This window comes from Callorhinus ursinus, unplaced genomic scaffold (genome assembly GCF_003265705.2).
Source record: "Callorhinus ursinus isolate GAN/ISIS: 27379988/994484 unplaced genomic scaffold, GSC_fseal_2.0 scaffold54, whole genome shotgun sequence".
Taxonomy (NCBI): domain Eukaryota; kingdom Metazoa; phylum Chordata; class Mammalia; order Carnivora; family Otariidae; genus Callorhinus; species Callorhinus ursinus.
Window position 1 is genome coordinate 5623620 of NW_027397116.1, and position 26467 is coordinate 5650086.

Below are 26467 nucleotides of genomic sequence, written 5' to 3' on the forward strand. Positions count from 1 at the left end.
CGGAGCTGCGGGTCTCTTTGTCAGGACCTCGCGGCTCAGAGCTGGGGAGGTTATTGGCAGAGGTGGGACCAGGTCACCTGCCGGCCCAGAGCAGTCAGCACCCGGGCGGTTTGAGAACGCACACCCCACATAAACCAGGGGGCCGCGGCAGCCTCTGCAAGAGAACTCTCTAGAGGCAAGCCGTGAGAACGACAGGCCCCTGCAGCCTGTGGTTAGCATGCTAGAAAATTTTGAGCATTTCATTTCATTTTACTTCTGTTTTAGGATCTACTATAGTGCTTATCAGGAAATTAGATAACGCAAAACTGTATTTTGCTTTTTTCTGACCAGGCCAGAGCCCAGCTGCAACCCCCCAGCCACCGTCACCACTGTCAACCCTGTGACTTCCACACTTTCACCAACCCACTTGTGTTTTTAGGGGGGTCCTTGGTTTAAATTTTCACTTGATTCCACATATCAAAATGTCGGGGAGGCGAGCCCCAGCACCAACCACCACCAGCAGCTGCAAATGCTTTAAAGTTTGCAAACCCTTTCACATCATCAACTTCATCCCATCAACTTCCTGTGACCTAGTATTGCCCCCACCACCATTTCCCAAGTGAAAAAAATGAGACCCAGGGATCCATTGACTTGCTAGGGGTTGACACTAGTCAGTAGCCATGAAAGAGTTTTTCAAACTCAGGACTTTCCCACAAAGAAATCTGCTTGAGCATTTATTCCAGTCTCCGCTAAGGGCAGTGCTCCCGTGGGCATGATTTCTGAGGCTGCTACTCAAACGGCGTGCCCTCACCAGGCCAATTCCACAGTCTTTTAGAGAAACAAAACCTACCTTCTCCCCACCACACCCACAGGCCCACACCCAGCTTCCAGTTGGCCCTTTGCAATGCGGAAGCATGTCAGACTTGAGTCTCAGTTGGGGTGATAAATGCTGAAGACATAAGGGGGGATGAAAGCAAATCTCTCTCCCAGTTCGGTCCCCTAAAGTGAGTTCTACTCTTTCCTCTGCTTTGTGTTTGGCTGTAAATGGAGAGCCGCCTATACCACCCACCCGTTTCCAACAAATGGGAAACAAACAGCTAAAGAAAAACTTCTGAGGATTTCCCAGCTGAATAAAATCAGAAATGGATAAAGAAGCACCACAGAGGTTTAGCCTGCCTGACATTTTCAGAGTTTTATCAAAATTATTCATCAGGATTTCCTCTCAACCTCTGACCCAAATATCATCAAATTCCCTAACGTTCCTCACTTAGGTCACTAACTTCTTGCACATCTTCTCTGCAGCCCCACCTCATCCTCCCTTGGTCATCCTTCGCTTGCTGGCTGTAGTTGGGGATATTTGTTTTATGGTCTAATCTAAAATATGAGTGTGACAAGGCTGTTTGACACTCGGTGTGCTAATGGATTATATCATAGCAACAACAATCGGACATCTAATTGTATTTATCAATGGGGCTTTTTTTTTTTCCTTTGAGGCATGTTTACAATTGCCGGGTGTCTCCTCATTCAAGTCACCACGCTGCCCTTCCCGGCTTGTGTGACCTTCAAAAAGCCTCTTGCCTGCTCTCTAAACTCCAGTGGAAGAAACACAATAATAAATACCTGATAGAGTTCTTGAGGAGGAAAGATGAATTGCCATATGCAAAAGTGTTTTGAAAACAGTAAGAGCTATAAAACATTTCTTATAAACCTCCTTTTTTGATCAATGTCGCTATCCCCTTGTTTGTAAAATGTGGCATTGAAAATACTACTTGCGTCCTACAATTATTGTGAGGATTCAGTGAGATAAGGGAAGGTGCCTAGCTCCATAGTTAGCCCATAATAAGTGCTCAGAAACGTTAGCCAGCAGCAACCACGCTCCCAAACCTTGTGGGAAGGACGGCAGGTAGGACCATCCCCATTTTATAGCTCAGGAAACTGAGGTTTGAAAGGTCAGGCAGACTCAGTCTCCACTTGCAGGTTTAATGTTTCATTTCTGGTTGGAACGTGTTTATATCCACATGGCTGATTGGCAGCAAAAACCCAGTGGTCAGTGGGTAACTTTAGGTTTTTCTGCTTTGAAAGAATAAGTGGGGAGCAGCAGGCTTCTGGTTCCTCTGGACATGTGGCTAAGGCACCCTGTCTGGCTCGTTTCCTCATTAGCAGATGCAATTCAACCAGATATTCATGAGAAATGCAAACTCAAATAAGGAGACTAGGAGGGAAGACAATCATGGCTTTTACTTTTAATCCTCATTTATAATCAGTAAAGAACCAAAGGGGAAAACAGTGATGAAGTTCAGAGACAAACACTAAAACTCCAGACTGTCAGTGCAGAGATACGGGCTAAGTCACTTTCAAAGTTTTCAAAACCTGCCAATTATTTCACTGGTGAGGTCCACAAAGAAGCTGGCCCTCGCACTCGGGTAGTGGTGGAAAAGAGGTAGAAAAAATCCTAAAACTTCCACTAGGGCTGTGCACACATTCTTAACAGCAGGTTGCGGAGTTTCTCCTGGTAAGAAGACCACGACTCCTGGGGAAAGCCTCTTACCATCCAGCTTTAGCTTGTCCAAAAAGAAGGGGGGGGGGACTTTAAGTTAAGCCAAGTACACCAATTGGGGAATTAAAGAGCTGGGCACACAATCATCTAAAGTCATGTCGGAGCAGACTCAAATAGCACACATCAGCAGAAAAGAATGGGGGAACCTCCAGTACACTGACTTCATTGATACCCCATTTATCAGCAATTACGGACTCCATTAAAGGCCGAGTTTACAGCAGAAAGAGAAGCAGAGCCTAAAATATGTCCCAGCAGATGGACGGAGAGTGTCGGTGATGCCGTATTTCAAAGCCATCTGCAATGTTGTTATCATGGAACGTGGAGTCAGAGAGGCAGCAAAAATACAGCGGCCCGAGAGCCAGCCAATGATTTACTTGACCTCTGGATGGGTAGAACTGACAGCAGAAACCTCATTAATTCCTCAGGTCACTCTGGAAGACATTAATTTGGTTTGGACTCGACGAGAGGAGATTTTCCAGACGTACACTAGGAATTATGAAATCTCCATGGCCGGAGAAAGTATGTCCAAATCACTTTTTGCATAAATCAAGCTGACTTTCTGAAGAAGGATAATATGCTTAATCAAGGGAGTTATGGAATTTCTTGTGCTTATTAGACAGAAAATATAACAAGGTTTTATTTGGTTATCAGTTCTGGGAGAGAGATTTTTTTTCCTCTTTAAACTGAAGTCTTTTGCCAGAGTAGAAGAGACCCTTTGTAAGTGCTGGAAGAAGCTAGACATGTAAATAATTTGTTCACACAAAAAATAGCTTGGCTTGGCTTTGCTTTTCTCTTTCTCTTATCAAGTGGGCTCATGCATCATGCGGGCATCTCTGCAGAGTCCCAGCCAAAATGCCAGCTCCCTTGACCCCCTCACCTGCCGTCCCTCTTCAGCTAGAGCTTGCTCGGTACAGGACACATACCTATAAATAACAATCACGGGTGACTTGGTGGTTTTATCCCATATATTTTGGTGGCCTGGGCCAAAATTAAGAAGTCTGGGATCAAGGCAACTTGGGTTGAGATACAAAGTGTATAAGCCCAACCAGAAAAGCCTCTTCCCTCTCTCTGCAAGTCTGTGCAAGCCTACCCACACGTACACACATACACACAGAAGGGGAACTGAAGTTCTCCGGTCCCAAAGAGAATCCTTTCTAATGGCGTGTAGTTTAATGATTTTTAAGCTCTATGACTTTCCCAGAAATGCTGCTTCTTTGTTTTGTCGTTCACTGACGAAGAAAAAGGTGTGGAGTCCTTTGGGGGTGGGGGGGTGGTAATTAAATCCAGAACGAAGCGGTCAGTCTGGTGATTTATATCAATTCATTTTAGGGACAGTGACACACAGATCCAGTTATTCAAAATGGTCAGGAGAGAGAGATTGAGATTGAAATGCTGCTAGGCAATGAGCTTATACCCAAGTGTCTGATGCATAAGCCAAAAGCCCCCTTCTTGGTGATATCTTCCCTCGTAAAAGTTGCATTCATCATGTTTAAAGCAAGGTTATCTCTGGCTGAAGAGAACATGCATTAGGACGTTTTACTCATTCAACACTGAGCACTCCCTATCAACAACCGTCTGCCCAAAGGACCAGGAGAATAAGAATTAATCACAGGAAGACAATTTAAGGGAGTTAGGCTATAAAACGGAATTCATTAGTAACCATAAAGTATCACTGCTTTAACCTGCGTTTCCCTTAGAGTCTGCTTCCTCTGCCTTGGGACTGCACCAGCTTGCTCACCTGACAGCCTAAAGCCATCCGCATCCCCTCAACCTCCATTCCTCTTCCTGCTGGGGACAAAGAACAGAGAACTTGCCTGTGCCAGGCAGGAGCACAGTGTCTCTGGCCACAGAAACTCCTGGAAAAATATCGAGCCAGAGCCTAGAAGAACCCAACGGGGACAGAAATCCTGACATCCAAGGTCCTCTGCTCACCCGATCTGCTGACTTGGAACTGCATAAGCTCTTTTCATAGGGGACTGTCACATATGAGACAGAAAAATGTTCTGGTCATAAACACAGGTTCTGGACTTTGTAGACCAGAACAAAGCAGGATCTCAAAGAGATATTTGCACACCTGAGCTCATAGCATCATTGTGAATACAAAGGCAAAGATGTGAAAGGCACCCAAGTGCCAATCAATGGATAGATGGACACCAAAATGTGGCATATACATGCAATCCAATATTGATCAGCCTTTAAAGAGAAGGAAATCATGTCACCCACTACATCACAGCTGAAGTTGGAGGACGTTATACTAAGCCAAATAAGCCAGGGATAAAAACACATATACTGTATGATTCCACCCATATGAAGACCCAAAGCAAACAAATTTATAGAGATAGAAGGTAGCATGGCGGTTGCCAGAGGCTGTAGGCAGGGGTAACATGGGGCAATTGTTATTTAATGGGTATGGGTTTATAAGATGAAAGTGTTCTGGAGATTAGTTGCCTGACAATGTGAATATACTTAATGCTATGGAGCTGCACACTTAGAAATAGTTAAGATGGTAAATTTTATGTTATGTGTTTTTTAAACAAAAAGAAACAGAGCATCCATAATTCATCATACATGTATAAATCATGTTCATATTTTGATGCTGCAATTAAATTAATGTGGTTTTTTTTCATTTCACCCATATTGTTAACACTTTCCCATGACATTACATATTCTTCTGCATCCATATTTCAGTGGTGCATAGGATTCCATTGTTTAAGGATCCCTTACTATTGGACATTTAGGTTAACTTCCAGTTTGTTGCTATTACAAGTAAATCATGATTAACTCCATTTTTACATAATTTCTAAATTTCATATTGCGTTCCTTATAGTAGGTCTTTATTTTCTTTAGCAGTTGAGACAATATTGGTGTGGGATTTAAGATGTTTTTCCCTCAAAACCCCTTTGATTCTGAGAATATATGTGCTGGAACTACAGGGGAAGGAGGAAAATTGAGGGAGGTCAAATCAATCTTTGAAAGCAGTAAAAACTCCCCGTTTGGAAAACAGTGATGATTTCAGGGTGAGGATCATCAGAACTGGGCTCTCACAAATTGTCCCTTTCCCAGAGAACACGTGTGAGGAGAATATAGGCCAGCAGACGCAACCGGTACTAGTCACCAGAATACTCAGGGTCCTTCACGCACCCAGGATCAAACTTCAGACCACCTGCACCCCGAGCACATTCTCCAGGCCTTTCCTATAGAATAGAAGTACTTACTATGACCTTGCTCCCCTTGTAAAGTAACTGACACCTTTGCTTTAGGGTCAGTGTCATCACTCCCAAGTGATCCATGAGACAACTGAGCCCAGAAAGGTTAAATAACTTGTCCAGAGTCACAGCGAACAGTGGCAGAGTGAAGGTTCAAACCCAACCTTCCTGTGCTTCCACCCACCCCAACCCCGACATGACACCACCATGTTGAATATCACAGTTGATCACGGAACTCTAGGCACAAAGGAATATTTGATTTGTAGGGTAGCTCTGGCTCCTAATTTTCTTTATCTCTAAAGAGGCCAATACTACTTACCTGGGAAGGACTAAGGGACCAGTTTCAGAGAAGGCTTCCTGCTGCCTGTTCCACTCGTGTCTCTTTCTGACGAACCCAAGTCATTAAGGAGAGTATTTCTGAAGGAAGTTAAATAACTGCAATTAGGAATGCTCTATTTTAGGAGGAAGTGGGGCTGTGGATCATATTTCCATATGGCAGTTGCATGTGTTTATTAATGGAAAAGACTATTGAAAAGCCGCTGTTAGCACAGGACAGTTATCTTGCACTAAGTTCCTGGGATCCAGACACAGGCTTTTCTAGCAGGCTGGTTCTCTGCAATCATTTGTGGCCACTCTCAAAGACTTTGTCCTTAGAATTCTCCTCCCAGAATGGCTGTTTCTGTAATGTGAGTCCTGACAAGATGACTCACTGGGGCCATGTTAACTTTTATCTTCATCTGTTTTTAACAGTAATTAGGCCAGAGCGATTTTGGGGGCAGCACATGAGTCAAATTTCCAATCACTCCCTGTGCTGGAAATCCTGGTGGTTATTATTGGCATTCTGCGACCATATTATTCACATGAGCTTGGAATGGTGCTGTGTAAGGTATCTGGTCAGGCGATTAGGGATGCATTGGTTTCTTTTATTTCAGTCTGCTCAGATCAAAGGCCTGCCAAAATCCATTCCCAAACTCCTTGCTCTAACCCAACTGTGGCTGCTGCCATGTAGATAAATCCTTGAAGACAGAAAAACCAGCCATTTGCAATCATCTTTCTTACTACTGCTAAATTCCACACGGTTTCCAATATTCATCTGGAGAGTGTGCAAGGCTTGAAGGGGTTTTAATCTTTTGAAAGCATGGAGGATGTGCAAACTATTAATTTGATAATTATTATAACCGTGTGGGACAACCCCAGATTCCAAGTCCCCACTCTAAAGACCACACCCTCATTTTTTGGCAAAATATTCACATTTCCTGCCGCCTTAATCCCTGCACAGAGCTGCACGGCTGAGCATGACTTTCTCTCCCCTCACAGTCCCACTTTATAATTCTCAAATGTGGGCTTGGCTAAATATTCATCTCTGAGTCCAATTCACTCTAGTTCATATATATATATATATATATGGAATATATATATATATATATATGGAATCCCATATATATATATGGAATTATATGTATATATAATTCCAACAGATTCTGTCTCCCTGGACCCCTGCTTTTCCAAGTCCCCAGATGCAGCTGAACTTAAAACATTTCAAAGCAACCACTCGACAAACCCACTGAACCCCCAGCACCATGACCCAGGATAACCATGAGGGAGAAAGGAAATCGGCCTGGAGTCTGGACTAGTGCTTAGCTTTACAGAAGAAGCAAGTAGTAAGTAAAACAAAATGGATGAAGATATATTTGGCAGAAAGGAAAGGTTGTTTACAGATTCTACAAAGGGCAGGAAGGGAGGTAGAGATGTGGGCTAAAGAAAATATAAACAATGAATAAAAATGCAAAGGACCAAACCATGACACCCTTATCACACATATTTAGAGTTGGTTAATCCTGGGTCTCACAGGATTTAATCCCTTGCTCAGAGATTTGCTTCAGGAAATATTCCCCGTGCATCACTTTAAAATTCATCTTTCTTGGGGACATATAGTAAAAACAAAAAAAATCGACATGTACAGGAATGATAAACTCCTGTGGTTCATCAGAACATGGGTTACTTCTGGGAACAAGGGGTACACAGAGCCTTTTGAATGCATTTGTCACCACACATTTCTTAAGCTGGTAATGGGTACGTTGATGTTTGTATTTATCCCTTTTTGAATGTCCAAAAGATTTCATAGAAACTTCCAGATAAGTAAATAAGGAAAAAAAATCACCCAAACCCAGTATTTGAAACCTCCATCAAGGAACCCCAAGTCTGTTTTCATCAGTGTGAACGTGTGCTAACACACAGAGCCCCAACTCAGAAGGGTCCCACCCTTGGTCTCATGCTCTGCTGCCACTGCCTTAAAATTCTTCATAAATATTTAACAAGGGGCCCACATTTTTGTTCTCCACTGAACCCTGCAAATCAGATCGCCAGGCCCAGTCAGCACTTACTGGATCAAGACAAGAACCTTTCTGTTTTAAGTTACACACACAGTACTCAAGTCTAGGAATGAGGAGGACACTCTGGCCACCCTCCCTTTGGAAGAGGTAAATCTCCTCCACTTTGACTTGGTAGAAATTCCTCCAGATATCTCAGATCTTCTATCTCTCATCTTCTCATCTTCTCCCCCAAAACCAAAGATAGACAAGATGCAGAGGAAAAAAAAGGATGGTCAGTGTGGGGTGGCGATTCTAAGGATTGGTGAGAGGAAGTGACACGAGATCCGCTTCCACTCCCCCCTTAGCACCAAACAAGAGGGAAGTAGCTTCTATTTATCTCTTCACCAGAAGTCACTTTTTTTTAATTTTGGTTTGCATTTAATTTACCAAATAAGAACAAAAGAGCTCTCCCCTCCAATTATTGCTAAAGCATGCTTTGTCTCAGAAAATGATTGCTGAGCCCCTCTTATGTGCAGGCACTGTATCAGCCCTACAGGACAAAGTCAGTGTCCCCAGCTGGCAAAGGTTTAAGTCTACTGAAAAGACAGGGATGCAAACAAATGATTTTAAGACTGAGACCCAGGACCAACTCCAATCAGTGTGAGATAGTAGAAATATAATAATACAGTCCCAGAGATGGGTACTAAGTGCTGCAGAAGCAAAGAAGGAGCACCAGGATCTACCTCAGTGGGGAGGAGGCATCCTGGAAGGTGTCAGGAAGGAGTGGAGTGGAGAAACGCATTCCAGACAGCAGAAAAACAGTATATGTATAGAAACATAGAAGAGTGTATGGTGCATTTATTTGGGAGACTGCCGTTCATCCATTCATCCTTCCTTTATAAATCGTGTGCAAGACATCATGGTTAAAAGTAAATTCAAGGGAGATGATGGTAGAAGAAGTTGAACAGGTAGGAAGAAACTAGATCATGAAGAAAAGGTGACATTTTTGTTGGTAGAGGAATCGTTGAGGATCTCTCTCTCTCAAATAAATAAACAAAACCTTTTTTTAAAAAGTTAAGATTTGTTTATTTAAAGAAAACTCTGTGGGGCCCCTGGGTGGCTCAGTAGATTAAGTGTCTGCCTTCGGCTCAGGTCATGATCCCAGGGTCCTGGGACTGAGCCCCACATCAGGCTCCTTGTTCAGTGGGGAACCTGTTTCTCCCTCTCCCTTGCCTGCCACTCCCCCCTGTTTATCCTCTCTCTCTCTCTCTCTCTCTGTCAAATAAATAAATAAAATGTTTTTTAAAAAAAAAACAAAAAAGAAAACTCTGGCTTTGGGAGATAATATCCAGGAAGGTGAATAAGAGTCTTTGGATCAGTGAGAAGGAGGCTATCACAATCTTCCTGCTTCTATATAATTAGAACAATGATAAGAGGTAGGAAAGAGATTTTGAGAGAGCTGGACTTGGAGACTGGACTTGGAGACTGGATAGGGGGAAGGAAAAGGAAGAATTTAGTGTAGCTCTCAGGTTTCTATTGTGAGCAATTGATGAAAGGTAGCATCATTCTCTAAGTGATGGAGCCCAAAAAAAAGAGTGGGTTCCGGGAGCAAAATATGAAGTGTTCGGATTTAGTGTTCTTGAGTTAGAGAAGTCTATGGGACTCCCAAGTGGATTTATTTTTCTCAGGGCAGTGGAAATCTGCTAAGAGAGATTTTTAATCTGGAGATATACTGGGGAGTCATTCATGCACAGGGAGTTATTGGAGCCATAGCCCTGGATCGCCTTCCCAGGAAGAAGGAAAAGTATGTAGTGAGAGAAGTAGCCTGATGATAGGAACCCTAGGGCTGGAAGGTAAAGTTAAATCTATAGGGGAGACTTAAGAGAACTACCAAAAATTAAAAAATTAACCAAGAAAAAGTGATTATAAAACCAAGTTTTAAGATGAAGAAAATGATTGACAACAGTAATACAGGCAGATAAGCCAAGAAAAATGTTCTATATCTGCAGAAAATCAAATTTTAACAACTAGAAGATTTTTTGATTACTTTGATATAGGTTTTTTTTAGTTTTTTTATTATTATGTTAATCACCATACATTACAACATTAGTTTTTGATGTAGTGTTCCAGGATTCATTGTTTGTGCATAACACCCAGTGCTCCATGCAGAACGTGCCCTCTTTCATACCCATCACCAGGCTAACCCATCCCCCCATCCCCCTCCCCTCTAGAACCCTCAGTTTGTTTCTCAGAGTCCATAGTCTCTCATGGTTCATCTCCCCCTCCGTTTACTCCCCCGTCATTTTTCCCTTCCTGCTATCTTCTTCTTCTTTTTTTTTTTAACATATAATGTATTATTTGCCTCAGAGGTACAGGTCTGTGATTAAATAGTCTTACACAATTTATAGCACTCACCATAGCCCATACCCTCCCCAATGTCTATCACTCAGCCACCCCATCCCTCCCACCCCCCATCACTCCAGCAACCCTCAATTTGTTTCCTGAGATTAAGATTTCCTCATATCAGTGAGGTCATATGATACGTTTCTTTCTCTGATTGACTTATTTCGCTCAGCATAATACCCTCCAGTTCCATCCACGTTATTGCAAATGGCAAGATTTCATTCCTTTTGATGGCTGCATAACATTCCATTGTATATATATACCACATCTTCTTTATGCATTCATCTGTCGATGGACATCTTGGCTCTTTCCACAGTTTGGCTATTGTGGACATTGCTGCTATAAACACTGGGGCGCACATACCCCTTCGGATCCCTACATTTGTATCTTCAGGGTAAATACCCAGTAGTGCAATTGCTGGATCGTATGGTAGCTCTATTTTCAACTTTTTGAGGAACCTCCATACTGTTTTCCAGAGTGGTTGCACCAGCTTGCATTCCCACCAGCAGTGTAGGAGGGTTCCCCTTTCTCCACATCCCTGCCAACATCTGTCATTTCCTGACTTGTTAATTTTAGCCATTCTGACTGGTGTGAGGTGGTATCTCATTGAGGTTTTGATTTGGATTTCCCTGATGCCGAGCGATGTTGAGCAATTTTTTGTGTGTCTGTTGGCCATTTGGATGTCTTCTTTGGAGAAATGTCTGTTCATGTCTTCTGCCCATTTCTTGATTGGATCAGTTTTCTTTGGGTATTGAGTTTTATAAGTTCTTTATAGATTTTGGATACTAGCCCTTTATCCAATATGTCATTTGCAAATATCTTCTCCCATTCTGTCAGTTGTCTTTTGGTTTTGTTGACTGTTTCTTTTGCTGTGCAAAAGCTTTTTATCTTGATAAAGTCCCAATAGTTCATTTTTGCCCTTGCTCCCCTTGCCTTTGGCGATGTTTCTAGGAAGAAGTTGCTGCGGCTGAGGTCGAAGAGGTTGCTACCTGTGTTCTCCTTTAGGATTTTGATGGACTCCTGTCTCACATTGAGGTCTTTCAACCATTTGAAGTCTATTTTTGTGTGTGGTGTAAGGAAATGGTCCAGTTTCATTCTTCTGCATGTGGCTTCCAATTTTCCCAACACCATTTGTTAAAGAGACTGTCTTTTTTCCACTGGACATTCTTTCCTGCTTTGCTGAAGAGTAGTTGACCATAGAGTTTAGGGTTTGTTTCTGGGCTCTCTATTCTGTTCCATTGATCTATGTGTCTGTTTTTGTGCCAGTACCATACTGTCTTGATGATGACAGCTTTGTCATAGAGATGGAAGCCCGGAATTGTGATGCTGCCAGCTTTGCTTTTCTTTTTCAACATTCCTCTGACTATTTGGGGTCTCTTCTGGTTCCATACAAATTTTAGGATTATTTGTTCCATTTCTTTGAAAAAAGTGGATGGTATTTTGATGGGGTTTGCATTGAATGTGTAAATTGCTCTAGGTAGCATTGACATCTTCACAATATTTGTTCTTCCAATCCATGAGCATGGAACATTTTTCCATTTCTTTGTGTCTTCCTCAATTTCTTCCATGAGTATTCTATAGTTTTCTGAGTACAGATTCTTTGCCTCTTTGGTTAGATTTATTCCTAGGTATCTTATGGTTTTGGGTGCAATTGTAAATGGGATCGACTCCTTAATTTCTCTTTCTTCTGTCTTGTTGGTGTATAGGAATACCACTGATTTCTGTGCATTGATTTTATATCCTGCCACTTGACTGAATTCCTGTATGAGTTCTAGCAGTTTTGGGGTGGAGTCTTTTGGGTTTTCCACATAAAGTATCATATCATCTGCAAAGAGTGAGAGCTTGACTTCTTCCTTGCCGATTTGGATGCCTTTGATTTCTTTTTGTTGTCTGATTGCTGTGGCTAGGACTTCTAATACTATGTTGAATAGCAGTGGTGACAGTGGACATCCCTGCTGCATTCCTGACCTTAGGGAGAAAGCTCTCAGTTTTTCCCTATTGAGAATGATATTTGCTATGGGTTTTTCATAGATGGCTTTTATGATATTGAGGTATGTACCCTCTATACCTATATTCTGAAGAGTTTTGTTCAAGAAAGGATGCTGTACTTTGTCAAATGCTTTTTCTGCATCTATTGAGAGGATCATATGGTTCTTGTTCATTCTTTTGTTAATGTATTGTATCACGTTGATTGATTTGTGGATGTTGAACCAAACTTGCAGCCGAGGGATAAATCCTGCTTGGTCGTGGTGAATAATCCTTTTAATGTACTGTTGGATTCTATTGGCTAGTATTTTGGTGAGAATTTTTGCATCCATGTTCATCAAGGATATTGGCCTGTAATTCTCCTTTTTGATGGGGTCTTTGTCTGGTTTGGGGGGGCCTCATAAAACGAGTTTGGAAGTTTTCCTTCCATTTCTATTTTTTGGAAGAGTTTCAGGAGTATAGGTATTAATTCTTCTTTAAATGTTTGGTAGAATTCCCCTGGGAAGCCATCTGGCCTGGGGCTTTTGTTTGTTGGGAGATTTCTGATGACTGCCTCAATTTCCTTAGTGGTTATAGGTCTGTTTAGGTTTTCTATTGCTTCCTGGTTCAGTTTTGGTAGTTGATACATCTCTAGGAATGCATCCATTTCTTCCAGATTATCTAATTTGCTGGCATAGGGTTGTCCATAATATGTTCTTATAATTGTTTGTGTTTCTTTGGTGTTGGTTGTGATCTCTCCTTTTTCATTCATGATTTTCTTCATTTGGGTCATTTCTCTTTTCTTTTTGATAAGTCTGGCCAGGGGTTTATCCATCTTGTTAATTTTTTCAAAGAACCAGCTCCTCGTTTCATTGATCTGTTCTACTGTGCATTTGGTTTCTATTTCATTGATTTCTGCTCTGATCTTTATTATTTCTCTTCTCCTGCCAGGTGTAGGCTTTATTTGCTGTTCTTTCTCCAGCTCCTTTAGGTGTAGGGTTAGGTTGTGTATTTGAGACCTTTCTTGTTTCTTGAAAAAGCCTTGTATTGCTATATGTTTTCCTCTTAGGACTGCCTTTGCTGCATCCCAAAGATTTTGAACAGTTGTGTTCTCATTTTCATTGGTTTCCATGAATTTTTTAAATTCTTCTTTAATTTCCTGGTTGACCCATTCATTCTTTAGTAGGATGCTCTTTAGCCTCCATGTATTTGAGTTCTTTCCAACTTTCCTCTTGTGATTTAAGTTCTAGTTTCAAAGCAATGTGGTCTGAAAATATGCAGGGAATGATACCAATCTCTTGGTATGGGTTGAGACCTGATTTGTGACCTAGGATGTGATCTATTCTGGAGAATGTTCTATGGGCACTAGAGAAGAATGTGTATTCTGTTGCTTTGGGTTGGAATGTTCTGAATATATCTGTGAAGTCCATTTGGTCCAACATGTCATTTAAAGTCTTTATTTCCTTGTTGATCTTTTGCTTAAATGATCTGTCCATTTCAGTGAGGGGGGTGTTAAAGTCCCCCACTATTATTGTATTGTTGTCAATGTGTTTCTTTGCTTTTGTTATTAATTGGCTTATATACTGGCTGCTCCCATGTTAGGGGCATAGATATTTACAATTGTTAGATCTTCTTGTTGGAAAGACCCTTTAAGTAGGATATAGTGTCCTTCCTCATCTCTTACTACAGTCTTTGGTTTAAAATCTAATTTGTCTGATATAAGGATTGCCACCCCAGCTTTCTTTTGGTGTCCATTAGCATGGCAAATGGTTTTCCACCGCCTCACTTTCAATCTGGGGGTGTCTTTGGGTCTAAAATGAGTCTCTTGCAGACAGCATATTGTGTCTTGTTTTTTAATCCAATCTGATAGCCTGTGTCTTTTGATTGGGGCATTTAGCCCATTTACATTCAGGGTAACTATTGAAAGATATGAATTTAGTGCCATTGTATTGCCTGTAAGGTGACTGTGACTGTATATTGTCTGTGTTCCTTTCTGGTCTATGTTGCTTTGAGGCTCTCTCTTTGCTTAGGGGACCCCTTTCAATATTTCTTGTAGGGCTGGTTTTGTGTTTGCAAATTCCTTTAGTTTTTGTTTGTCCTGGAAGCTTTTTATCTCTCCTTCTATTTTCAGTGACAGCCTAGCTGGATATAGTATTCTTGGCTGCATATTTTTCTCATTTAGTGCTCTGAAGATAACATGCCAGTCCTTTCTGGCCTGCCAGGTCTCTGTGGATAGGTCTGTTCCCAATCTAATGTTTCTACCATTGTAGATTACATAACTCTTCTCCTGAGCTGCTTTCAGGATTTTCTCTTTGTCTCTGAGACTCGTAAGTTTTACTATTAGATGTCGGGATGTTGACCTATTTTTATTGCTTTTGAGAGGGGTTCTCTGTGCCTCCTGGATTTTGATGCCTGTTTCCTTCCCCACATTAGGGAATTTCTCTGCTATAACTTGCTCCAATATACCTTCTGCCCCTCTCTCTCTTTCTTCTTCTTCTGGGATCCCAATTATTCTAATGTTGTTTCATCTTATGGTATCGTTTATCTCTCGAATTCTGCCCTCGTGATCCAGTAGTTGTTTCTCTCTCTTTTTCTCAGCTTCTTTATTTTCCATCATTTGGTCGTCTATATCGGTAATTCTCTCTTCTGCCTCATTTATCGTAGCAGTTAGAGCCCCCATTTTTTATTGCACCTCATTAATAGCCTTTTTGATTTTGACTTGGTTAGATTTTAGTTCTTTTGTTTCTCCAGAAAGGGTTTCTCTAAGAACTTCCATGCTTTTTTCAAGCCCAGCCAGTATCTTTAAAATCATCATTCTGAACTCTAGTTCCAACATCAGTATTAATGTCCGTATTGTGTAGGTCCCCGGCAGCTGGTACTGCCTCTTGTTCTTTTTTTTTTTTTTGAGGGGACTTTTTCCGTCTTGTCATTTTGTCCAGAGGAGAATAGATGAATGAGAGAACAAAATGCTAATAGGGTAACAACATTCCCAGAAAATATACACTAAACAAATCAGAAAAGACCTGAAACTGGGGAAAGGAAAGGGAAAGAAAGAAAAGAGAAAAGAAAAAGATAAAAACAAACAAACAAAACCGAGACAAAACAAAACAAAAAACAGAATATGATCAAATATGATCAGGTTGGTGCATAGATCAGTGCCACACCCTAGATTTTGGGCGTATTTTGATCTGTTAGAAGAAAGTGCCTCCCAAAATTTTAAAGAAAGAAAAACTTATATATGTACAAAAATAAGGGCTAATACGATGAAGGGATGGAATATGACTGTAAAGATGAAAATTATAAAAGATTTCATAAAAGGAATTGATAAGATAAGAAGTTGTGTGAAAAAAGGAAGAAGAGGATTTAAAAAGAAAAAAAAGAAACGTGATCAGGCAGGAGACTAGAACAAAGCCATACACTAGAGATTTAGGGTGTATTTTGATCTGTTAGAAGAAACTGTATACCAAAATTTTAAAGAGAGAACAACTTATATATATATACCAAAAATAAGGCTAACTACTATGAAGGGATAAAATATGACTCTAAAAATGAAAAACAAAAATGTTTTTTTAAAAAGGGATTGATAAGATGTTGGTTGAGAAAGGGAAAAAGAAAAATTCAAACAAAAAGAAATTTTTAAAAAATTAACTTTGAAAGACTAAAGAATCATGGTAAAAAAAGCCATGGATTCTATGTGCAGTATTCCCCTAGCTCAGGAGTTCTGCCGTTCTCATTGATCGGTAAACTTGGTCTTGGCTGGCTGTTCTTGCTGATCTTCTGGGGGAGGGGCCTGTTGCCGTGTTTCCCAAATGTCTTTGCTGGAGGCGGAATTGCCCGCCCTTGTCGGTCCGGGCTAAGCAAGCTGCTCCGGTTTGATCTCGGGAGCTTTTGTTCCCTGCAAGCTCTCGGTACAGCTTTGGAGGGGGAGAGTGAACATGGCGGCCTCCCAATCTCCACCCCAGAGGATCTAGGAACTCGGGGCCCTGCTCCTCAGTGTGCCCCCAGAGAAAAGCCGCTCCTCCCAGGGGAGGAAGGGGAGTCTCCCCGGATCTGCCGCTTTTTGGGTCCCTGCTGGAGGAGCAGTGGCCCGACTGTGCCACGGATCGCGGTTTATGGCAACCCCAAGCTGAGAGCCCGCGCCTCCACTCCGTCTCTGCAGCCGGCTTCCCCGCTCCAATACCTGGGAGCTCTGCCGCACTCAGACACCCCTGGTCTTTCTGTGACCCCGAGGGTCCTGAGACCACACTGTCCCGTGAGGGTTCCACCCCCCGCTTAGCCACTGGAGCGACGTCCCTCAGCGGAGCCGACTTCTAAAAGTTCCGATTTTGTGCTCCGCGGCTCTAGCACTTGCCAGAAGCCGCCGACGGAGGCCCCCTCCCCCGCCGTCTATCCTCCTGAATATCGCCTCAGATTCACTTCTCTGCACGTCCTACCTTCCAGAAAGTGGTCTTTTTTCTGTTCAGAGAGTTGTTGCTGTTCTTTTCTTCTATCTCCTGTTGAGTTCGTAGGTGTTCAAAATGGCTTGATCCCTATCCAGCTGAATTCCTGGGACCAGAGGAAATCCAGGTTTCCAACTCCTCTGCCATCTTGCTCTGCCCCCCTACTTTGATATAGTTTGAGTGGAGTAGTGAGATTGTTTTGGATGACTTTCCAGATTTGTCTGGCATTTATCTTAAAGTCTTACCAATGTATTCATAGCCTTGTTCATCCCCACTTAGTACCTAGAGAAGATAGACATAATTTAGCAGTTATAATAAATCCAAAATCCATCGCTGACATAGGTTCTATTTACCTCCTTTTTAAAGGGGTCCCATAGAGTGCCTTATACAACAGATGCCGGGACTCAATGCTTTGGATGAGATTGTGAAAACAAAGCCTCAACACCTCTATCTTTACTTTGAAAATCACACAGAAAGCCTCTTGATTTGTTATTTAGCTAAATGGATTATTCTTCCAGGTCACTTCCCCCAAACATAACTAAATTATTTCAGCAATTTCTAAAAGGAAAACCCCATTGGAACTGTGTGTACATCACAATTCCATTTATAGATATGCCCTGTTACCGAGCTGCAAGCAAAAAGCCAGGACTGGCAAAAATTGAGGTAGGAACTCTTTGGAATTTAGTTTTTCCAAGGGAGAGGATGCTTGTGTTTTTTGTCTACATTACAGACATAGCAGCATCTCTTAGCTTCACAGAGAAAGAAAGGAGGGCCATCCTATCCACTACGGCAGGCTCAGGGTATCAATGACTACAATCCTTATTCTCCCATGAAAGTGATCTGCCTAGGGCGAATCAAGTCCACTCATGAATGGGTCCAACACTTACCACTCAACTCATAAGAGCCTGATCAAAGTTGAGCAGCTCTACACATTAAGTCCTGTCAGGCTTAGAAGTGAGACGTAATTAACAGCCTTCCATAGTTTTATCAGCAAAACCTGGAAACAAATAGTGAAAACCTTCTGACAATAATGTAGGAAATAGAGAGAAAGACCAAAGTCTAAGGACAAAAGGAGCATGAGGGACACCAGAGTGAGGTCACATTCAGGAGATCTAATCTTTCCTAGTAAACCGATGGGCATATTTGCTGCAGGTTGCTGAAATATTAAATCATGTCACTTACAGAATGAATCTTTCATTCAGGACTTTAAGTTTTCTCCCTTAAGTTACAGCCTTACTACATAACTTTACCATATCTACCTGAGACACACAAAACAGGCTGGCCCTTTGACTTGAGCAGACAATCATTTAAAATATTGGCCGAGTTTTTATTTTTTTATTTTTTATTAATTTTATTTTATTATGTTATGTTAGTCACCATACATTACGTCATTAGTTTTTGATGTAGCGTTCCATGATTCATTGTTTGCATATAACACCCAGTGCCCAGTTTTTAACTGAATTAGCCAGGTAGCTTAGAGAAAACCACTAAAAGCATTTTGTAGGGTCGATTCATAACATAGAAGCTCAAGTTAAATAAAGCACAGTGTTTAAGATAAACTTATTTAATATTTTTTAGCTGACTCGGATCTACCCAAAATAATCAATTCACCAATCCCATGTATACACTGAGAAATATCTTCATTTCCACCAATCAGCACAGGGCACGGGGGAAGAACAAGTCCACAAAAATGGAAAGTAATCCGAAGTCTCTGCAAATGAATTCTAATCTTTTTTTCAATTTATATCAGCTATAATTAATTAGCTTATGGAGCTAATCAATTCAAACGTTTAAGGGAGAATTGAACTACCCAAAAATGATATTTGGCTTTATAAGAAATGGTAGCAGTTTTCTTTTACTGAAATCCAGCAAACAGTGATTTAAATATGATGAGTTGACTTTCACTTCCAGTTAAGATGGAGTAACAAGGACTGGATTTGCCCTCCCACATGAAACAACTAATAAAGAAAACAAAAGACATGAAACAACGATTTTCTAAACATTGGGCATCATGTGATAAAGGAAAATGATCCCTGAGAGATGAGAAAGAAAGTGAGCTCAGCAACTGCTCAGCTTACTTCCTGGAGAGAGTTTCCAGGCTGCAGCACAAGGAAGGGAAACCCATGTGCACACAATATCCCCCATGCTGTCCCCCTGGGTCAAGGACATGAGGCTTGGAGTCTGCAGAGGCCAAAGCATCTTTATTTTGCTGAGGTTAAAAAATCTGGAGCTAAAGAAAAATTGAGCATGTTAAATAGAAACATGGGCAATGTGAAGAATGTACAATTTGAATTTCTAGAGGATGAGAACTATAATGTCTGAGATTTAAAAATTACACCAGTGAAATTAAGAATTTCAGAATTCTTTTCAGAAGAAAAAGTTAATGAACTTGAACACCTAACAGTAGAAAGTATTTAAAATGAAACACAGGGAAGAGTAACTAAAGAGAAATGAACTCAACATCAGGGAGCTGTGCATCAACTTCCAGGAGTCTCATAGATGTGTAATTTGAGTCACAAAAAAAAAAAAAGAGAGAGAGAGAGGAGAGGAGAAAGGTGAGACTGAATAAGTATTTGAAAAAATAATAACCAAAATGTCCAAATCAGATGAAAATTACAAACTAACAAATCCAAAAAGCTCAATGAGCCTCAGGTTCAAGGACCATGAAGAAAACTACTCCAAGGCACATTATAGCAAAATTGCTGAAGAGGGTGATAAGAACATTTTAAACACAGCCAGAAAGGGAAAAAAGAGAAATTAGGTACACACACAAAAGAGAGAGACATCTCATTAGAAACCATTCGTGCCAGATGACGGTGGAGCTACATATTTAAATTACTGAAAGAAAAAAAGTTGTCAACCTAAAATTCTGTATCCAGCAAAAATATTTTTTTAAGACTAAAGGTGAAATAAAAACTTGTTTAGGCGCACAAAAGCTGAAAGAATTCCTCACACCACAATTTTCCTTCTGCATTTTCACACAGAAGGAAAATGAACCAGATGGAAATCTGGATCTGCACAAAGAAATGAAGAACACCAGAAATGATAATTGCATGGAAAATATAAAAGCCTTTTATTCTTTTTTTTCATTTTTATCATCATTTACCATTACACAATAAAAATAAATTCCTCCCCAGAGCCTTTAGAGAATATTGTTAATATTAAATCTACCATTACAAGGGAGTAAGAAATGATTGGAGTGACTGTTAGAAATCCAGCCTTAAACTTCTAAATACTGATGATATAAATATGCCACTGGATCAGAAAAACTTGGATATCTTAGCAGTGAACATTTTCATGATTGAATTGGGTAGTTAAAGCAGGGCTAATCAAAGAAAATATGCAGACATTAATCATTATATAAAATATAAAACATGATTGAAAAATATTATTTTGCCAACTCAAATTTCTACAGCCATCCTTTACTTACTCTTTGTTCCAACTATATCATACTGCTTCCCCTACTCTGGCAGACTTGGCCTCATTACAGACTTTATTCAGTTTTTCATAGCCTGCTAGACTATTAGTTCCTTGTTGGCAAAGATTCTGCCACCATCTTATCCTAACACCTAGCACAGAGACTGACCCATAGCTTACAGAAGCAAAAAAAAAAAAAAAAACAGTAGATGATGATGATGAGAGAGATGCAAAGCTAATGCCAAATGTATTCTATTATGGTTTAAAATTCACACTTTCTCAGGGCATCTGATTGGCTCACTTGGTAGAGCATGTGACTCTTGATCTCAGGGTTATGAGTTCAAGTCCCACACTAGGTGTAGACATTACTTAAAAATAAAATCTTTTTAAAAAGTAAAATAAGGGGTGCCTGGGTGGCTCAGTTGTTAAGCGTCTGCCTTCAGCTCGGGTCATGATCCCAGGGTCCTGGGATCGAGCTCCGCATCAGGCTCCCTGCTCAGCAGGAAGCCTGCTTCTCCCTCTCCCACTCCCCCTGCTTGTGTTCCCTCTTGTTGTCTCTCTCTCTGTCAAATAAATAAATAAATAAATAAATCTTTTAAAAAAATAAAATAAAAAGTAAAATAAAATTCAGTTTTTAAGTTTGGATTTTTTAGTTAAGGCAAAAAAAAGGTTTTTAATCATAGAAAATGGTTATGTATTTATGCTTCTGATCACTATCACTCTTCAACTTTCCTGTTGCTTGTTTATGTTCTGAAGGACTTATGTGATGACCACAGAATGTCTTAGACTGTTTTCTCACATGTCCCATGTTCTGCACCAGGCCAGAACACACTAACTCACCTCAAACAGAGATTATTCCTTAGCTTTGATTTTGATTTGCTTCTAATTTTTCTTTTCATAGTGTGTGTGTGTGTGTGTGTGTGTGTGTTTAGATATGTAAACTTATATATAGTAATGTAAGGCAAACTGCATTTTTCACATTTTAATGACTCTGAAATAAGAATGCATTATACAATCAAAGAATCTTAGATTAATTGAAATACAGCAATAACCAAGGCACACCATGAAAAATAGCAGCCTTCTGTTACATGCCACCCTATCCCTGAATTCTATTCCCCCTAGGCAACCACTTTTTACTTTTTAAAGATTTATTTATTTATTTTTGAGAAAGAGAGAGAAAGAGAGAGAGTGCCCGCTCACATGAGCAGGTGAAGGGGCAGAAGGAGAGGGAGAGAATCTCTAGCAGAATCCCCACTGAGTGTGCAGCCAGAGATGGGGCTCGAACTCACTACTCTGAGATCATGACCTGAGCCAAAGTCAAGAATCAGAGCCTCAGGTCATGATCTCAGGGTCCTGGGATTGAGCCCTGCCTAGGTCTCCATGCTCAGCACAGTCTGTCCCTCTCCCTTCCTCTCCTCTCTGCTCCTTTCCCCCTTGCTCTTTCTCTCTCTCTCTCAAATAAATAAATAAAATCAGAAAAAGAAAAAGAGCTGGGTACTTAACCAACTGAGCCACCCAGGTGCCCCAACTTTTTAAGTGTTCCTATAAATAATTACCTATATATTTTCAATAATATACTTACATGGATATTGTTTTATTCTCCACTCTGGGCTTTATCTACTTTCATTCTACAATGGAAGAAATTATTTCATCTCTCTTAACCATCACCACCACCCCGTTCTCTTGCCAATTCACTCTTTCTCTCCCAATATAATTGTGGTATATAAGATTCTAAAATATTCTCCAAGATTTTTTTTAGCCATGGTATACATACTTGACATAATTCCCAGGACTGTGAAAAATGATGTATTTTACTCCTATAATTAGGTTATGTTATATGGCATAGTTGACTTTAAGATAGATTATCCGAGAGGGTCTGACTTAATCACATGAGCCCTTTAGAAGTATAGAGTTTTCTCTAGCCTGAAGCAGAAGAGGGAGACAGATAGACACACTCCAGCTATCCTGGAAAAAAGCAAACACCCATGCTATGAACGGTTGGTGGGAAGGTGTGGCCTCTGGGAGCTGAGAACAGTCCTGAGCCAACAGCTAGCAGAAAAACAAGGACTTCAACCCTACAGCCACTAGAAAATTAATTCTACCAGCCATGTGAATAAACATTTCATTGGATTCTTCCCCAGATCCTCCAAATAAAAACACAAGCCAGCTGACACCCAACTTGGGTCTTGTGAGACCATGAGGAGAGAACCCATTTACTCTGTGCCTGAATATTTGACCTATGGAATTGCAAGCTAATAAGTGGGTGTTGTTCTAGACTACTGAATCTGGAGTGCCTGTCAGGATGGCCATTCTCAAAAACAAAAAAGTGTAGGTGAGGATGTAGAGAAATTTAAATAAGAAACTAATTCTGTAGGTATGCCACATTTTCTCATTATACCAATATTTAGTTTTTATATTATTATGAATATATTAATATTATTCACAGGTGAGCCATTTAGTATACTATAATTATATTTGATTTTTGAACAATTTTGCTTCACTGGATTTAATAATTACCTCATTTTTCCCTTAGTATGCTATGTATTTATCACTAATTCTCCTTGAAATTGTCGATTTATTCAGACAAACATATTAGGTCATCTATTAGTTTCTTATTTTTGTCAAAGATCACTCTTCTGGAGCCTTCTAACCTTCTGCTCAATCTGGGCTGATTGCTTTCTATCTATCTGTAAAATTGCTTTAATGTTGAATCTCTCTTCACCATGATGCTGGAATGCCCTCTCTCCCACATTTCTTGAATTCCTTGTTTGCTTTCTTGGGTTCTCTTTTCTAATAGCTTCCTGTGAAAACAACCTTGGAGATCTTTTTTTTTCCTTTTCTCTTTTTTTTAAATTATGGGTGAGAACAGTTAACATGAAATCTACCCTCTTAAATTTGTAAGCATGCAATACACTATTGATAACTATGGGAACAATGTTGTACAGCAGATCTGTAAAACTTACAATAATTAAAACCCTATACCCATTGAACAGCAACTCCCCATTCCCCCTCCCCCAGCCCCTAGCAACTACTTTCTACTCTCTGCCTCCATGTGGTTGACTCTTTTAGATACATTACATAAGTGGAATCATGCAGTATTTGCCCCTCTGTTTTCATTTAACATAATATTCTGAAAGTTCATCCATATTGTTGCATATGGCTGGATTTCCTTTTTTTAAGGCTGAATAATACTCCACTGTATGTATATTCCACAGGAAAATACAAACCAAAACCAGCATGTGATATCACTTCACAACCTGTTTGGAATGATGTCTTAGTCAGTTGGGCTGCTCTAACAAAGTACTATAGATTGGATAGAGTTTAAACAATAAAAATGTATTTCTCACAGATCTAGAGGTGGGGAAGTTCAAGATCAAGTGCTGAGAGATCTAGTATCTGATGAGAGTCCACTTCTTGGCTTGCAAATGGCTATCTCATTGTATCCTCACATGGCAGAGAACACAGATACCATGTATCCCCTTTTTATAAGGTCATTAATCCCCTTCAGGAGAACTCTACCCTCATAATCCAATTATATCCCAAACACTCCACCTCCAAGTACCATCCCATTGGGGTTTAGACTTCAGCATAAGAATTTGGGGGAGACAAAAACGTTTGGTGCATAAAAGATGGTTATTATTTTAAAAAAATACATTCCCACCAACAGTGTACAAGGGTTCCAACTTCCCCACATCCTCGTCAACATTTGTTATTGTCTGTTCTGTTTTATTTTGTTTTGTGATAATGACCATCCTAAGAGGTGCGAGGTGATATCTCATTGTAGTTTTGATCTGCATTTCCCTGATGATTAGTGATGTTGAGCATTTTTTCATGGACCTGTTGGCCATCTGTATGTCTTCTTTGGAGAAACATCTATTCAAGGAGATACCAACCAGCTCACACTTGTCAGGATGGCCATTATCAAAAATGAAAACAAGTAAGTGTTGGTGAGGATGTGAAGAATTTGTAGCTCTTACACGCTGTTGGTAGGAATGTGAAATGATGCAGTCACCTTGAAAAAGTATGGATTCTTCAAAAAATTAAAAATAGAAATACCTTATGATTCAGCAATCCCACTTCTGGATATTTATCCAAAAGAATTGAAATCAGGATTTGGAAGAGTTATTTGCACTCCTATGTGTATTGTAGCATTATTCACAATAACCAATATGTGGAATCCATCTAAATGTCCATCGATGGATGACAGGTAAACAAAATGTGGAGATGAACTTTTTGAGACTTTCCATGTCCTTATATTGCATTCACACTGGACTGATAGTTTGGCTGGGTGTAGAATTCTGTGTTTGTGCTTCTTCACTATGCTCTAGCTTCCAGTTTGCTTTTGAGAAGCAAACTGATGCCATGTTTACCAGTCCTCTGGGTATGACCTGATTTTCTTCAACTTCTTCCCTTCCTCCTCCTTTTTTATTCTTCTCTGTGAAAGTTTTTAAGAACTTCTCTGTGTTCCCAGGGCTCTGAAATTTAACAGTTATGTTCTTGGTATGTGTCTTTCTAAAGTGCACTCATTGGGCCTTTTTAATTTGGAAACTCAGATCCTTTAGTTGTATTATTTCTTAGATAACTTCCTCCTCCCTTCTGTTTTCTCTGATCTTTCTTTTTAGAACTATTAGTTCCTGGCCTGGTCATTTAATTTTATCTTTTCCTTCATACTTTTCAACTATTTATTTTGGGTTCTATTTTGTAGATTTCTTCAACTTGTTTTCCAATCCTTATATTGACCACTTTATTTTGCTTTTTAATTTGCAAGAGCTCTTCCTGTTCCTTTTTAAGTAGAATATTATTCTTTCATCATAATATGTTTTTATGTTTCTGTGGATATTATTTTATATATTTCTGTAGATATATTATGTGGATATTAGAGAGATTTATTTTTAAGTGTGGTTTGGTAGCTTGCATTGTCTTTCTTTCCTCTGAGTTCCCATTTGTTGTTGTTGTTGTTGTTTTAATTATAGTCTCTCTTTTCATCTTAGAGGCTTTTCTCAAATGCCTGGTGATCCTTGATTATTCATTCCTACTTAAGAGTGAAATAGTAATATTATTTAGAAGTATTTTTGTTTGGAAGTCTTCTCAATTGTGAGCTTTATTATAGGTGAAGACTTGGTTTTTCCATGGGGAACATTTAATGGTTTATGTCTTTAGATCTTCTCTCTTTAGCAAGTTTTCCCAAGAACAAAGCATCCAGTCTCCTGCTAGGAGTATATAACCCTGACTATACACATTCCAAAAGCTGCTTCAGAAAAGGAAGCTGGGGATATCAATGGTTGGTATGTAAACCTTTACTTAATCCTCCTGTTTTCTGTATGATGCCTTATTCCTCTGCTATGCCTGGTATGCTTGAATCCAGGGCCCCTCTCTGCCTTTCTTGAGAATGAATAGTCAGTGGTCTAGAAATTAGGGGAGAGTAGGAGCCTGCCTTCCAAGTTTGGTGAGGAAGATCTGGGGCTCTTCATTCAGACTGGTGCCTTCCACTTAGGATTCTTCCCAGGATTCTTCATTTTTTTAAATGGGTCTTCCTGCCTACAGCCATTTAATTTTCAACGTTCTCCATGCTTCAGACTTTTACCACTGGTCTATTCACTTTCCAGCTTCCTGATTTTGTTCTTTTGTCATCACTTTAGTGGGATTTCAGGGAAAAAAGCATCATGTTTAGTCAGAATCCATTAGCTACTGATTGACAAGAAATTTTCCTTTATCTGTTCTTACATCAGTCTCTTTAATGTGAAGAATTTTAAAGCATAAAAGAATATCATGATTACTTTTTTTAGCACCTACGGTGGATTTTCTGTTTAGATTATCTGTTTAGTTGTACATAACATTCAAGGATTTTGGAATTTTCATGATAACTAATATGAAATAGACAAAGTTGGGATAACACTTTACTTTCCCAAACACCTGCTCTCTCATGCACCTACACCATTTGCTATGTCCAGACACATGAATGCCAACCCTCCAATGCCTCAACTTTACCCTCTTTGAAATGGCCACAGGGAAAGCAGGCAAAGCCTGCCAGTAATGATCTCAGATGTGCAGGAGTGGTGGACCTGCCTAGCTCCAAGCCCACTCAGCTCTCCTCCTTCTCCTTCACATTTGGCTGTTTGGCCTTCCCCCCAGGCTGGTCTCTGACCAAGAATGATTGAAAAAACCCCAGCTCAGCATCAAGTCATTCCT

At 40.2% G+C, this 26467-nt stretch overlaps 1 pseudogene; it reads right to left on the minus strand.

The window, feature by feature from the left end:
• Positions 1 to 1232: 1232 nt before the first annotated feature.
• Positions 1233 to 26467, minus strand: part of LOC112839174 (ATPase PAAT-like) — a 91171-nt pseudogene continuing 65936 nt past the window's right edge.